We start from the raw sequence: 12,830 nt of genomic DNA on the forward strand, positions 1-12,830 counted from the left end.
GAGTAGGAAGGAAGGGAGGGAGAAAGAGAGGAAGGAAGGAAGGAAGGAAGGAAGGAAGGAAGGAAGGAAGGAAGGAAAGAAAGAAGGAGGGAAGAGAGGATTTGCACCAAATCCATTCACTAGATGATTTCAGACCTTCACAGTTGCCCAGCAAGGAAACTGAAGTCCAGAAAAACAAAGAGCCCCCCAGGGTCACACACTAAGTGGCAGAGAGGATGTTTGGACCTTACATGTCCCTCAAACCAAACAATACTACACTTCCCTGTTGCAAAATTTATTTTGATCTATTACAGATATGAGAAGAGGTGAAGAACAACATTACAGCATCTTTACACTTGCAACCCAGCTTAAAAAAATACAAGATGACCAGCTAACACCCCTCTACCTATCGCTCCCCAAGTTCAGTCCTTCCTCCCCTGACCAAATTATCTCTATCTTGAATTTGGAGCTTATCATCCCTATGAATTAATGTGTTTTGTTTGTTTGTTTGTTTTTGTTTGTTTGTTTTTTTGAGACACAGTCTCGCTCTGTCTCCAGGCTTGAGTGCAGTGGTGTGATCTCGGCTCACTGCAACCTCTGCCTCCCAGATTCAAGCAATTCTCCTGCCTCAGCCTCCTGAGTAGCTGGGACTACAGGTGCGTGCCAGCATGCCCAGCTAATTTTTTTTTTTTTTTTTTTTTAGTAGAGACAGGTTTTCACCATGTTAGACAGGATGATCTCGATCTCCTGACCTCGTGATCCGCCTGCCTTGGCGTCTCAAAGTGCTGGGATTACAGGCGTGAGCCACCGAGCCCGCCGGTTTTTGGTTGTTGTTGTTGGGTTTTTTGTTTGTTTGTTTGTTTGTTTTTGAGATGAATTTTGCTTTTTTTTGCCCAGGCTGGAGTGCAATGGCATGATCTCAGCTCACTGCAACCTCCCCCTCCTGGGTTTAAGTGATTCTTCTGCCTCAGCCTCCCGAGTAGCTGGGATTACAGGCATGTGCCACCACATCTGGCTAATTTTGTATTTTTAGTAGAGACAGGGTTTCACCATATTGGCCAGGCTGTTCTCAAACTCCTGACCTCAGGTGATCCGCCCACCTCAGCCTCCTAAAGTGCCAGGATTACAGACATGAGCCACTGCACCCAGCCTGAATTAATGTTTTATTGAGACTTGTGAATGTGTCCTGAAACAATATATAAGCAGAGTATTGCCTGTTTTAAAAGTTCATATACATAATATTCTATTATTTGTGTTTGTCAGTCCCTCACTTTTTTCACTCATCGTGACTATGTGAGAATCGTCCATGTTGACTTATGTAGCTCTGATTCATTTATTTTCCCCACTTATAGAATTCTATTGTGTAAATACTGTACAATTTATTTATCCAGTCTACTGCTGATGGACATTTGGTGACTACCTTTTTCCTTTCTTTTTTTGGTGACAGGGTCTTGCTCTGTCATCCAGGCACAAGTGCAGTGGCATGATCACGGCTCAAGGCAGCCTCAACCTTCCAGGCTCAAGTGACCCTCCCTCCTCAGCCTCCCAAGTAGCTGGGACTAGAGATGCACACTACCGTGCCAAGCTAATTTTTGTATATATATTTGGTAGAGATGGGGTTTTGCCATGTTGCCAGGCTGGTCTTGAACTCCTGGGCTCATGTGATCCACCTGCCTCAACCTTCCAGAGTGCTGGCATTACAGGTATGAGCCACCACATCTAGCCCCTCTTTTTAATAACTGTTGTGAACAATCTTTTATAAACAATCTTATATAAAGATACAAATCATTTGCATCCTGTCCTGGGACAAGAGTCTCTGCTGGGAATATTCCTAGGAGTAGATCGCTGGAACATACAGCATGCATGTTATCGGCTTCACTGGATGTTGCTCGATTGTGTTCTAAGGTGGTTGTACTAGTTAGACCCACCTCCTGCCCCTAGAGTGTATGAGGGCTCCAGTTGCTCCACATCCTTGCCAACACTTGTTCTTATCAGGCATTAACATTTTGGCCAATCTGGTGAGTGGGATACCTCATTTTGGTTTTATTTTGAAGCTTTCCTAATTACCGGAGAGGCTGAGCAGCTTTTCCTGTATTTATTGGCCATCTGAGTTTCCTCCTCTGTGAAATGCCCATTCACGGCTGTCACATGCAGTTCTAGAAAGGGATGTTTTGGCTGAGCATGATGGGTCATGCCTGTAGTCTCAGCACTTTGAGAGGCCGAGGCAGGAAGATCACCAGAGCCCAGGAGTTGGAGGCTAGCCTGGGCAACATAGTGAGACTCTATCTCTACCAAAAAAAAAAAAAATTAGCTGGGTGTGGTGGCAAGCACTTGTAGTTCCAGCTGCTTGAGAGGCTGAGGTGGGAGGATGGCCTGAGTCTTGGAGGTTGAGGTTGCAGTGAGCTATGATCATGCCACTGCACTCCAGCTTGGGTGACAGAGGGAGACCCTGTCTCAAAAAAAAAAAAAAAGGTATCTTTTTCCAGGGCCAGTGGGGCTATGTATGTCTTTATTTCTTTGTCATCGTGAGCTTGGCAAAGAAGCTGATATTCAAGACCTTCACACAAAGGAGGAAGCAGGGAGAGGGTTAAGGAGAAGCTGGGCAAAGATCTGGGATTCTCCTCTACTTATCTCAGTGATGCCCCTTGAAGTAAGATCGGACGGCGGCTCTCATGACCCCTTAGCACTCTGGAGGACCCATCTTTCCAAAGTGATGAATCTTCATGCTGACAAACTTGAGTCATGCAGAGAGCAGCACTCCCCTTTTACAGATGTAAAATAAGAAAAACGAGGCCTGGGAGGTGCTAGATGGCAGTGGCTTGCCCGAGGACACATGGTATCATGACTCTGGCTAGCTGCGCACAAGACCTGCAGGGACTGCAGAACACAAAGTGGCACAGACCACCAGGAAGACTGGCTGGAGCACCAGGGAACCTCATTCCTGGGCCAGAGTGGGTCCTCTCAAGGCAGTTGGATGGCCTAAGGTTGGACTCAATGGGAACCCACAGCTAATTGCAAGGAGCCCATAGTCTCAGGTCAGGGGGCTACAGTGGCGGAAAGCACAAAGTCCCATGGTGCCCAGGCTGTGTGACCTTGGGGGTTCATCCAGGTTGGCAAAACCACAGGATTGGCTCAGAAAGGGGTGCTGGGTCCAGTTCCCAGGGGGATGGCAATAGATCCATCTGCTGCAGTTACAAGTAGGACCCACAGCATAGAGACTCAGTGCATGAGATGTTGGTTTCTTAGCCACGGACCAGTCTTCAGCAGGTGTTTCTGGGTCTCAGAGGCTTCCCTCAACCTGCCATTCAGAAACCCTGCCTCCTCCCTACCCTTAGGTCTTGCAGCCTTCTCCTGGGACCAGGGGGCTAGCCCAAAAATGTTCTTTCCATGGCGAAGGCGAAGGCCCAATAAAACAAGTGAAGCACACAACATCTCTTGAGACGTGGGCTCAGAACTGGTAGACCAACACTTCCGCCTCGTTCTGTGTGCCAAAGCAGGTCACATAGCCAAGCTCAAGATCAAGCGGCAGGAAAATCACCCCCACCCACAGTGGGAAGATCATTTGAAGTCACCTGGCATTGGGCACACAGAGAGGGAAGGGGAAGAACTAGTGCCAGCCACACCATCTACCACAGGCAGGTATTATTCTTCTCATTTTCTTTCTTTTTTTTTTCTTGAACAAGATCTCACTCTGTCACCCAGGCTGGAGTCCAGTGGCACAATCTCGGCTCACTGCAACCTCCGTCTCCCAAGTTCAAGCGATTCTCCTGCATCAGACTCCTGAGTAGCTGGGATTACAATCACCCACCATCACGCCCGGCTAATTTTTTATATTTTCAGTAGAGGTGGGGTTTCGCCATGTTGGTCAGGCTGGTCTCAAACTCATGACCTCAGGTGATCCGCCCACCTTGGCCTCCCAAAGTGCTGGGATTACAGACATGAGCCACCGCATCCAAATTAAGCTGATGTCCAGAGAGTTTAAGCAACCGGACTTAGACGCAGCCAGGTAGGTGCAGAATCAGGATTCAAAGCCAGTAGCTCCTGCACCACCCCCTGCCACATTGAAAGTTGACCCCTCTATTGCTGGCATCATCGGGCAGTCATTTTCCACTGACTGACTTTTAACTAAAGTGTGGGGTGCACACTTTTCCTTGCAGAATCTCTCTTTTCTAATCACTTCTTGTCTGGACCGCCATCTGTCCCTCTGCCCCATGGCGTTGCTTCAGCAGTGGGGCAAGGCCCCACCAGCCAGGTTTCCCCTCACCTTCACGCCACTTAGCAACATCTAGCAGATGCAAGTTTTCTGACACGGGCTCCCAGGATTAGCAGATGCTCTTTCATCTCGTCATTTCCATCATGTTTATTACTTCCCTGAGATTATCTTAATTCCATAGTCCCCGGGAGACACATGATGCTTATGTGGCCATGTGGCCCCCTGGAGATTGGAAGGACGTGTAGGCCTGCTGGGGCTTCTCATGGTGGAGGACTTGCCCTCTAAAACAGACTTCAGCTCCTAGGGAAGCTTCCAGACCTAGGGGAGGCTGGGAGGTCCAAGCTATTATGACAGCTTGGTGGGAGTAGGAAAAGGGAGAAATCCAGAGGGCTCTGGAGTTAGCCTGTCTGGATTTTAATTCACTGTCTAGCTCCATGACCCTGGACAAGTTACTTCCCCTCTGTGCCTTCAGTGTCCTTATCTGTAAAACGGGGAAATAATAAAAGTGCTGGGTGTGGTAGCGCCTACCTGTAATCCTAGCACTTTGAGAGGCCAAGGTGGGAGGATCGCTTGAGCCAGGGAGTTTGAGACCAGCCTGGGCAACATAGTGAGACTCCATCTCTTTAAAAAAAAAAAAAATTAGCTGGACATGGTGGCACACACCTATAGTCTTGGCTGCTCAGGAGGCTAAGATGGGAGGATCGCTTGAGCCCAGGAGTTCGAGGCTGCAGTGAGCTGTGATTGCACCAGTGCACTCTAGCCTGGGCAACAGAGTGAAACCTGTCTCAAAAATAATAATAAAAGTGCCTACCTGTGGGGTCGTTATGAAGTTATATGAATTAATTCTTAGTGCTTAGATCAGTGCCTAGCACACAGTGATTAAATTATAATTGATTTGAATGATGTAAGTATTATATTGGGCCCCTAAGGGTCAGCTCCACCCAGGCCTCCAAGTATCACTCGTTTCCCCCAAACATCGATGCTGATCATGCAGCCTGCATTCAGGGGGCACCTGTGGCTGCCAGGCTCTTCGCATGCATTGTCTTATTGTCACAACACTAGGAGGTCCCCATTAACCAGACCGGGAAACTGAAGTTCACAAAGGTGGAGTGATGGCCAGGTGGAGTGGCTCATGCCTGAATCCAGCACTTTGAAAGGCTCAGCGGGGAAGATCGCTTGAGGCCAGGAGTTCGAGAAAGGTAGAGCAACTTGCCCAAGGTCACAACTACAAAGTGGCAGAGGCATGATTCAAATCAGAGTTCAAACCTGGTTGCTGTGATTCCAGACCTGCTTCTTGCAATCCCCAAGCATTCTTGTGTTTGGTTTGGGAGGAATGAGGAGGGAGAGTAACAGACTTCACTTCCACGATGTTGATGGTTTCTTCCAACCACCCTTTTGGGGGTTTTGACCCACTTTACAGCTGAAGAAATAGGTTGAGGGAGGTGGAGTGACCCACCCAGGGTCACACACCAAGGAAGAGGCACAGCTGGGGTTTGCATCCTCATTTGGGCTTCGGTCTGACTTCAGACTCGTCCTAGGCTCTGTCCTGAGATACACAGCAATTGCTTTGCATTCTGGTGTTATCTGCTTCCTCTGAATATCTGTTTGAGAACTTTACACCCATTTTACAGGTGGGTGGATGAGGCCTGGGAGAAGCCAGTGAGTGACAGAGCAGCGACTCAAACCCCTGCCTCTGGATCTGATCCTCTTTTTTCTGTCTTGGCCAGGGGAATTGCTGCTCGGGGAAAGGAAAGGATAGGAGGAGAGAAGGAAACTTTCAGTGGGTAGGGGTGCCCCCAAGTTTAGCTTTGGGCTCCCTCAGTTATCACCAGCCAGCCTGGGGGCTGCCCAGAGCCCTCATTCAGGTCCCAAGGGTGTCCAGGCTTGGAGTATACATCGAGTGTCCACCAGGTGGGGCTTTTGCCAAAGGCCAGGCTCTGGGAAGCCCCAGGAGAGGCCAGGCTGCCCCACCTAGGGAAGGGAAGGTACAACCGGACATATCCTCCTGCCTGTACCTTGGCAGGATACTCACTCGTGTGCACACGCAAGCTATGCAAACGTGTGTGTGAGCACACAGGCATGTCTCAGAAAACCTGTTTCTGGCTCGTGTGCAAATGTGCATGAAAAGATATTCATGGGGCATGCAGGCGTGTGTGCATGTGTGTGTTCATTTATGTGCAAACATGAATACATGTGAGCAGTGCAGAACGGGTGTGAGTGCAGGTGTGAGCAAGTGTAGACAGGAGCATGTGCAGATGTCTGTCTATCTGTGCATCTGTGTGTGCACATATGTGCAAATATGTACATGTGTGAGTGTGTGCAGAAAAGGGTGTGGGCACATGGGTGGCAGATTAGACCCTGACCTTGGGTACTGAGGTTCATTTTAGAGTCTCTTTCTTAGGCTCCAAAAATGGAGGCAGGGGGATGGAACCGATGACCTCTTGAGATCCCCAATGCCTGGTACATTTGCCAGAGACCCTGATGGATGCCAAGGACTTGGAGCAAGAAGAGTCATGGCACAAGGGGCTGGATGTACTTCCCGGGTCAGGGAGTGTGGCAGCGGGGCTGGTTGTGCTTCCTGGATCAAGGAGTGTGGCAAGAGGGGCTGGATGTGCTTCCTGGGTCAGGCAACATTGCAAGAGGGGCTGGATGTGCTTCCGGGGTTAGGGAGTGACTGAATGGGGGGATTTTGCTCCCTCAGATACTGAATTCTTTAGTCCTCAGAGGTTTCTGCAGTGTGAGGGATGGAGACTCACCCTTCAGAGAAGAGCTTTGAACCTTCCTCCTGGACGCTCAGAGCTCTGGGGAATGTGGCCCGAATCTGTGGCCGCAAGAGGGGGTTGGCTCTGACTTCCAGGCTCGACTCAGCCCCTCACCAGCTGTGCAGTAAATGTAAGGCCCCACGAAGGAGTTAGAGGTAGTCGAGAAAGGGAAGGGGTGGCATTAAAAGTCAAGAACTGGAGCCTTGGCATCAAAGAGAACAGGCTTTGACCCCTGCCTTTGTTGCTCACAGGCTGGGTGACCTCAGACAAGTCACTCACCCTCTCTGATCCCCCATTTCCTCAGCTATTAAAGGGAGGAAACAGCCACGCTTACCTCCAAGTGCTGTCAGGGAAGGAAATTAGATGACAGGGAGAGCGAGCCCAGCCCCATGAGGCCAATTTTTGGTTTGTGGAAGCCAAGAGCTGAGAATCCAGAAGTTCCAGGGGGATTGAGGGAGTGGAAAGGCAGGGACTGGCTGCCAGGGCAGCAGACACATTCCTTCTCCCCTCCCACTTGTGCCCCCCCGCCAACATCTGCCCCCGTTGGCTCCAATTTGTCTGAATGGCATCTTTATCCCTGCTTCTCTCCTGCCCTGAGCACTGGCAGCAGAAGCTTAAACAGGGCAGGAAAGGAGGGTGGGAGGAGGGAGAAGAGCAGACTTTTGTAGCTGGGCTGCCAAAGGGTGCACCTTTTCCCGACCAGCTTCCAAATTGTGCTCAGCCATCGTCCTGCTCAGTGAACTCAGGTGGGCTATTCCACCTCTCTGAGCCTCAGTTTACTTATCTATAAAATGGACACAGGCATGCTGAATGTGAGATTTGGGGAGAATGCTGGGGATTACCTTGGTGCATAGTAGGCACCATTATGACAGCAATGATGACGATGACAATGATGACGACTGTGGAGAGGGACAGAGAAAATGTAAGCATCCACATATCCCTGGCTTACCAAAGGAATAAAAGAATTCTTTCTTTCTTTTTTTGCTTGGCTCCAGGCCCATGTTTTGCTGATGAGATTAAATGTGAGAACCTCCGATTTGAAGAAGAGGGAGGAGAAATGTGAGCCCAAGGAGGAAGAAGAACAAAGGAAGAGGGAGAAGAGGAGAAGGAGCTGGAGAATCGAGAGTGAGCGATGAGAGAGAGAAGACGAATGAGCTGTTTGTAGGGAGAGAAATTTAAAATAGAGCCTGGAGAGGCTGCTTTAATGAAGGGGACTTAGGGAGAGAAAGAAGCAAAGAGGATCTGAAGGCGGTAAGCCCTCCATGCCTTGCCCTTAAGAAAACCTGTAGCAATAGTCTGCACTCTTCATTGAGGCTTTGGGGGCCCTGTTTGTGGAGTTTTGTTTGGGTGGGTGAAGGGGTGTGCTGGAAGGCTCAGTTCTTCGCAGAGCACAGACAAGGCTGATGTTGCCTTTGGGAGCCCACAGTTCTGGATGCTGATGGAGGAATGGTCCACTGCCCAAGCCAGATGAATGGGATCTGGGTGAGATGGAGGGCCAAATGGGTGCCCGGAATTCCACAGTGATTGTTTCTGAGGACTTCAGTCACTGTGTCATTTACGCACTGGGCTGCTAAAACAGGAAGGCAGACCTGGAAGGCAGGTGCTTGCCCCGGGGCCAGCTTCTCAGAGGCTCGCACATTGTGTGCCCAAGGAAGAGCTGTACAGAGCAGGGGCCTCTAGAGCCTTTGACCTTTGGCGAGCGAGTGTCTCTAAACCTCCTGGAAGTTGCCAGCTGTCAAGTGGCGTTTCATTCCAGGGATGCTCAAAGAAAATTCAGTCCTGGTTCTGGCCACAATCCAGTTAGGGAAGGAATCCTGGGCTATTACGTGACCAGAGCTATTAGGATGCTTTAAAACAGACAGACAGACAAACATAGTATAGTGAAGTCAGATTAATCGCAATATGATTCTTCCATTCCAATGTTCTGTGCTGTCGGAAAAATGGAACAAGTTGGATTTCTTTCTTTAAATTCATGGTGTGCTGACATCTCCACCTGGGGTTGATCTTGGTGTATGGTGTGAGGTAGAGATCTAATTGTATTTTTCCCATATGGGTAGCCAGCTGGTCTAGCATCATATTGAAAATGAAATCTATCCTTTCCTCACTAGTTTATTATGCCAGCTCTGCCATCTACTCATGTGTTGGTTCTAAATTTGTATGAGTCTGTTTCTGGGCTTTTGATTTTGTCCCTTGGGTCAATATGTCTTACTTGCTCTCTGTTATTACAGCTTTATAAGAAGTCTTCATCTCTTATAGGAATGATTCTCCTATCTTGTTACTCCTCAAACTTGCCTCGGCTGTTCTTGACCCTTGCATCTTTGTAAGAATTTTTGAGATGGGCTTGTCACGTTTCATGAAAACCCTTATTGAGGTTTTCATTGGAATGGACTTAAATGTATGAATTAATTTGAGGAGAAATGACATCATCCTGTTAATTCTTCCAGCCCATGAACATGGAATCTCGCTATTCAGTCAGCTCTTCTTTTATAGACATCTCAGGTGAATGTGGTATGTCTATGAGTCAGGGTCCCAGGAAGAAACAGACCCCCACCCCTCCCACAACCAAATGAAGATTCCTGATGAAAAAATAAATTTGTGCTCATAAAAAAGCTTAAAATGATGATGTAGAAATTATCCAGGCACGGTGGCTCATGGCTGTAATCCCAGCACTTTGGGAGGCTGAGATGGGAGGGTCACTTGAGTCCAGGAGTTGGAGACCTGTCTGGGCAACATGGCTGGGGTCACAGAGAGACCCCACTCTACATAAAGTAAAAAATTAGCTGGACATGGTGGTGTGCACCTATAGTCCCAGCTACTTGGGGAGCTGAAGTGGGAGGATCTCTTGAGCCCAAGAGGTTGAGGCTGCAATGAACTATGTTTGCACCACTGCACTCCAGACTGGGCAACAGAGCAAGACTCTGCCTCAAAACAAACAAACAAACAAACAAACAAAAGCAACAATGACAAAAAAGATGATAAGGGCCTGTAAGCCCATTTTCCAGAACTAATATCTGTTAACCATCTGATATCTAGTTTTGTTGACTTTTCCCAAAGCACCACATTTTAAGGAAAGAGATTATTCCATAATGCTGTTCTATAACCTGCTTATGACTTGACTTTACCATATATCATAGACACATATCAATATATGCCTCAACATATATAAATAGCCCTCACTTTCTTAACAATTGAATTGCATTCCGTGGTAGGGGTCAGTCAGGGCCTCAGCAGAGACACTCAGCTGGGATTTTTTTGTTTTTTGTTTTTCTGAGATGGAGTCTTGCTCTGTCACCCAGGCTGGAGTGCAGTGGTGAGATCTCGGCTCACTGCAACCTCTACTTCCCAGGTTCAAGTGATTCTCCTGTCTTAGACTCCCAAGTAGCTGGGATTGCAGGGACCTGCCACCACGTCCAGCTAATTTTTGTATTTTTAGTAGAGACAGGATTTCACCATGTTGGCCAGGCTGGTCTTGAACTCCTGACCTCCGGTGATTCATCCGCCTCGGCCTTCCAAAGTGCTGGGATTACAGGTGTGAGCCACCGTGTCCAGCCTTGGCTGGGATTTTTAAATGAGGAGACCATCTGCAGAGGTGTGGGCAGAGGAATGTTGAGGCCACCAGGTGCCAGCAACAGGGGAAAGCCATTTCCATCCCAGACCTGAAGCAGGAGGAAGAGGGAGCAGTTGCTGGGACCCAGTGAGAGAAGGAGAAGGACAGCTTGACAGGGGCTGCATCTGTAGAAGGACCCAGTCACAGCCAAAATGGCAGCAAAGAAGGGAGGGAGCTGGGGAATGAGCACCCCAACCTTCTCTCCTCCTGCCTTCTTATTTCCTACCAGGGCCTCCCACTAGCCAAACCCAAATGAAAGCCAGAGAGCAAGGAAGCCTGGGAGATATGGTCCACAGAGGTCAGCTTCCTGGGCACTGAGCAGGTGGAGAATGGTGCAGGAGAAGAGAAAAAGGGGAATGACCACCACAGCTTGAATACAAGATTGCTTATTTAACTAGTCCCTGGCATTGGAGGGGAATCAGGTCAAGGGAGCCTGTCCTTCTTGTGTTATTTCTCTCCACGGAGCACTGGCCACTGGGCATCGGCACATGGCTCAGGCTGCAGCCCTTGCTTTCTGGGAGTCTGCTTTTGCACCCATTCTCCCCCTCCATGAAAGGCAGAACAGCCTCAAGTGCAAAGAGCTCCGACTTGCTGTGAGTGAACCCAGGTATTAGTCCTGGTTTTACCCCTTTACAACCATGTGACCATGAGCCAACCACTTCTCTCCGTGCCTCAGTCTTTGCATCTGCAATATGGGAATACCAATCCCTTCCCAGTCCATTGTGAGGCCAATAATAATGAGGTCTAGTACATGCTGTACATTTACACAGTGCTTTACATGGATTAACTAATTTAATCCTCATCACATGTATGCAATGGCGCAATTATTAGTGCCATTGCATACATGATGAAAATGAGGCACAGAGAAGTAAAATAACTTGCCCAAGGTCACAGAGCTTGTAAGTGGCAGAGTTGAAATTCACACCCAGACAATCTGGCTCCAGATGGCTGTTAACCACTACGTTCTATGCTCCTAACCACTATGCGCCTAGCCACTGTGTTATGCTAGTGGTTTATTTACAAAGCATCCAACAACCAGTAGGTGTTTACTAGTGGCAGTTGTTGACAGCATCGTGCCAGGATTGGACCTTATAGCAGGTCACTCTAGCCACAGAATCCTGGACCTAACCACGGGCCAGCCTCCAGGAACACACCCTGCAGGTGTCCACCAGACAGTCCCATATCCCTTACTCCTAGTGCTGTTTAATACTTCCAGATGAATTCGGATTCTGTAGTTGTTTTTCTCCCTGCCTGGCAGCTGCAGTGGGCAACGCGGAGCTACCGAAGGACATTTTCTTTTGTTTCAGCTTTGATCCTGGGGATTTCGCATATCATTATGTATGTGGCTAAGGACCTGCCATTATCTTCCCCGGGATTCTTGCACAGTTAGTGAATTTCCTAAAGGATCCCGGCTCTCTGCCTGCTTCTGCTGTTAGTATAGGCTGCCCCAAGCTGCCCTCTGATTCCTCTGGGGGAGGGGAGGTACTTTCTTTTCTACAGTAATTTTTTAATACTCATCTTGATGTGTGAGTCTTTGGGAATCAGGAATTAATCTGGAAACTGTTTAAGTTTTTGCCTATCTATCTACGTGTGTGTGTGTTTGTGGCAGAGGGTGTGCTAAGAACATGAAAAACAGCTTTTCACAAAAATATTTAAAACGTTAGTGCTTTAGTTCTTAAATCTAAGGCCATTGTCTGCTGACAAAGTCTGAATTTCCTGGCTTATTATCCTTCATTAAGGACCATCCATAATATTTCCCCAGCTAACTCTGTTTGGGGGTAAACTCTTATCTGCTTAGTTCATTATTGCTAAGTCTGAGATGGTTACAGATGCCTTTGGAGTAGAAGCCCCCACATCTAATAAGCACAGGCACACGATGCACTTGGAATATGGTGGGGAGAGACGGCTGAAATTTATTTTGTGAATAAAGCAATAAGCCACTAGGCAAAGCTAATATGTTTCAGCCCAGACAGAAAGACACGATTATTCAGTATTTATGTAGCAACCCATTCCTCTGTGGGACTGCAAGTTTCTACCATTAAAATTGTTGGAATTCTTCAGAGACCCACTGCATTAAGTCATTTAAAAATATCACAGACTTAAAACAATCTGAATTATTGGATTTTCTCGCTGCTCGTCAGTAAGCATGTTTGCTGTGGCAATTTCCTACTGGGTCAAAGGTGCAGCCTACTTCAGTCAGGAAAGTAGAAAGTCCTGTGCCGAATTTTTATTTGGAAGCCAGTAGTCCCTAACAGGTGAAACGAAGTCA

The sequence above is a fragment of the Nomascus leucogenys genome, chromosome 10 (assembly GCF_006542625.1).
Source record: "Nomascus leucogenys isolate Asia chromosome 10, Asia_NLE_v1, whole genome shotgun sequence".
Lineage (NCBI taxonomy): Eukaryota > Metazoa > Chordata > Mammalia > Primates > Hylobatidae > Nomascus > Nomascus leucogenys.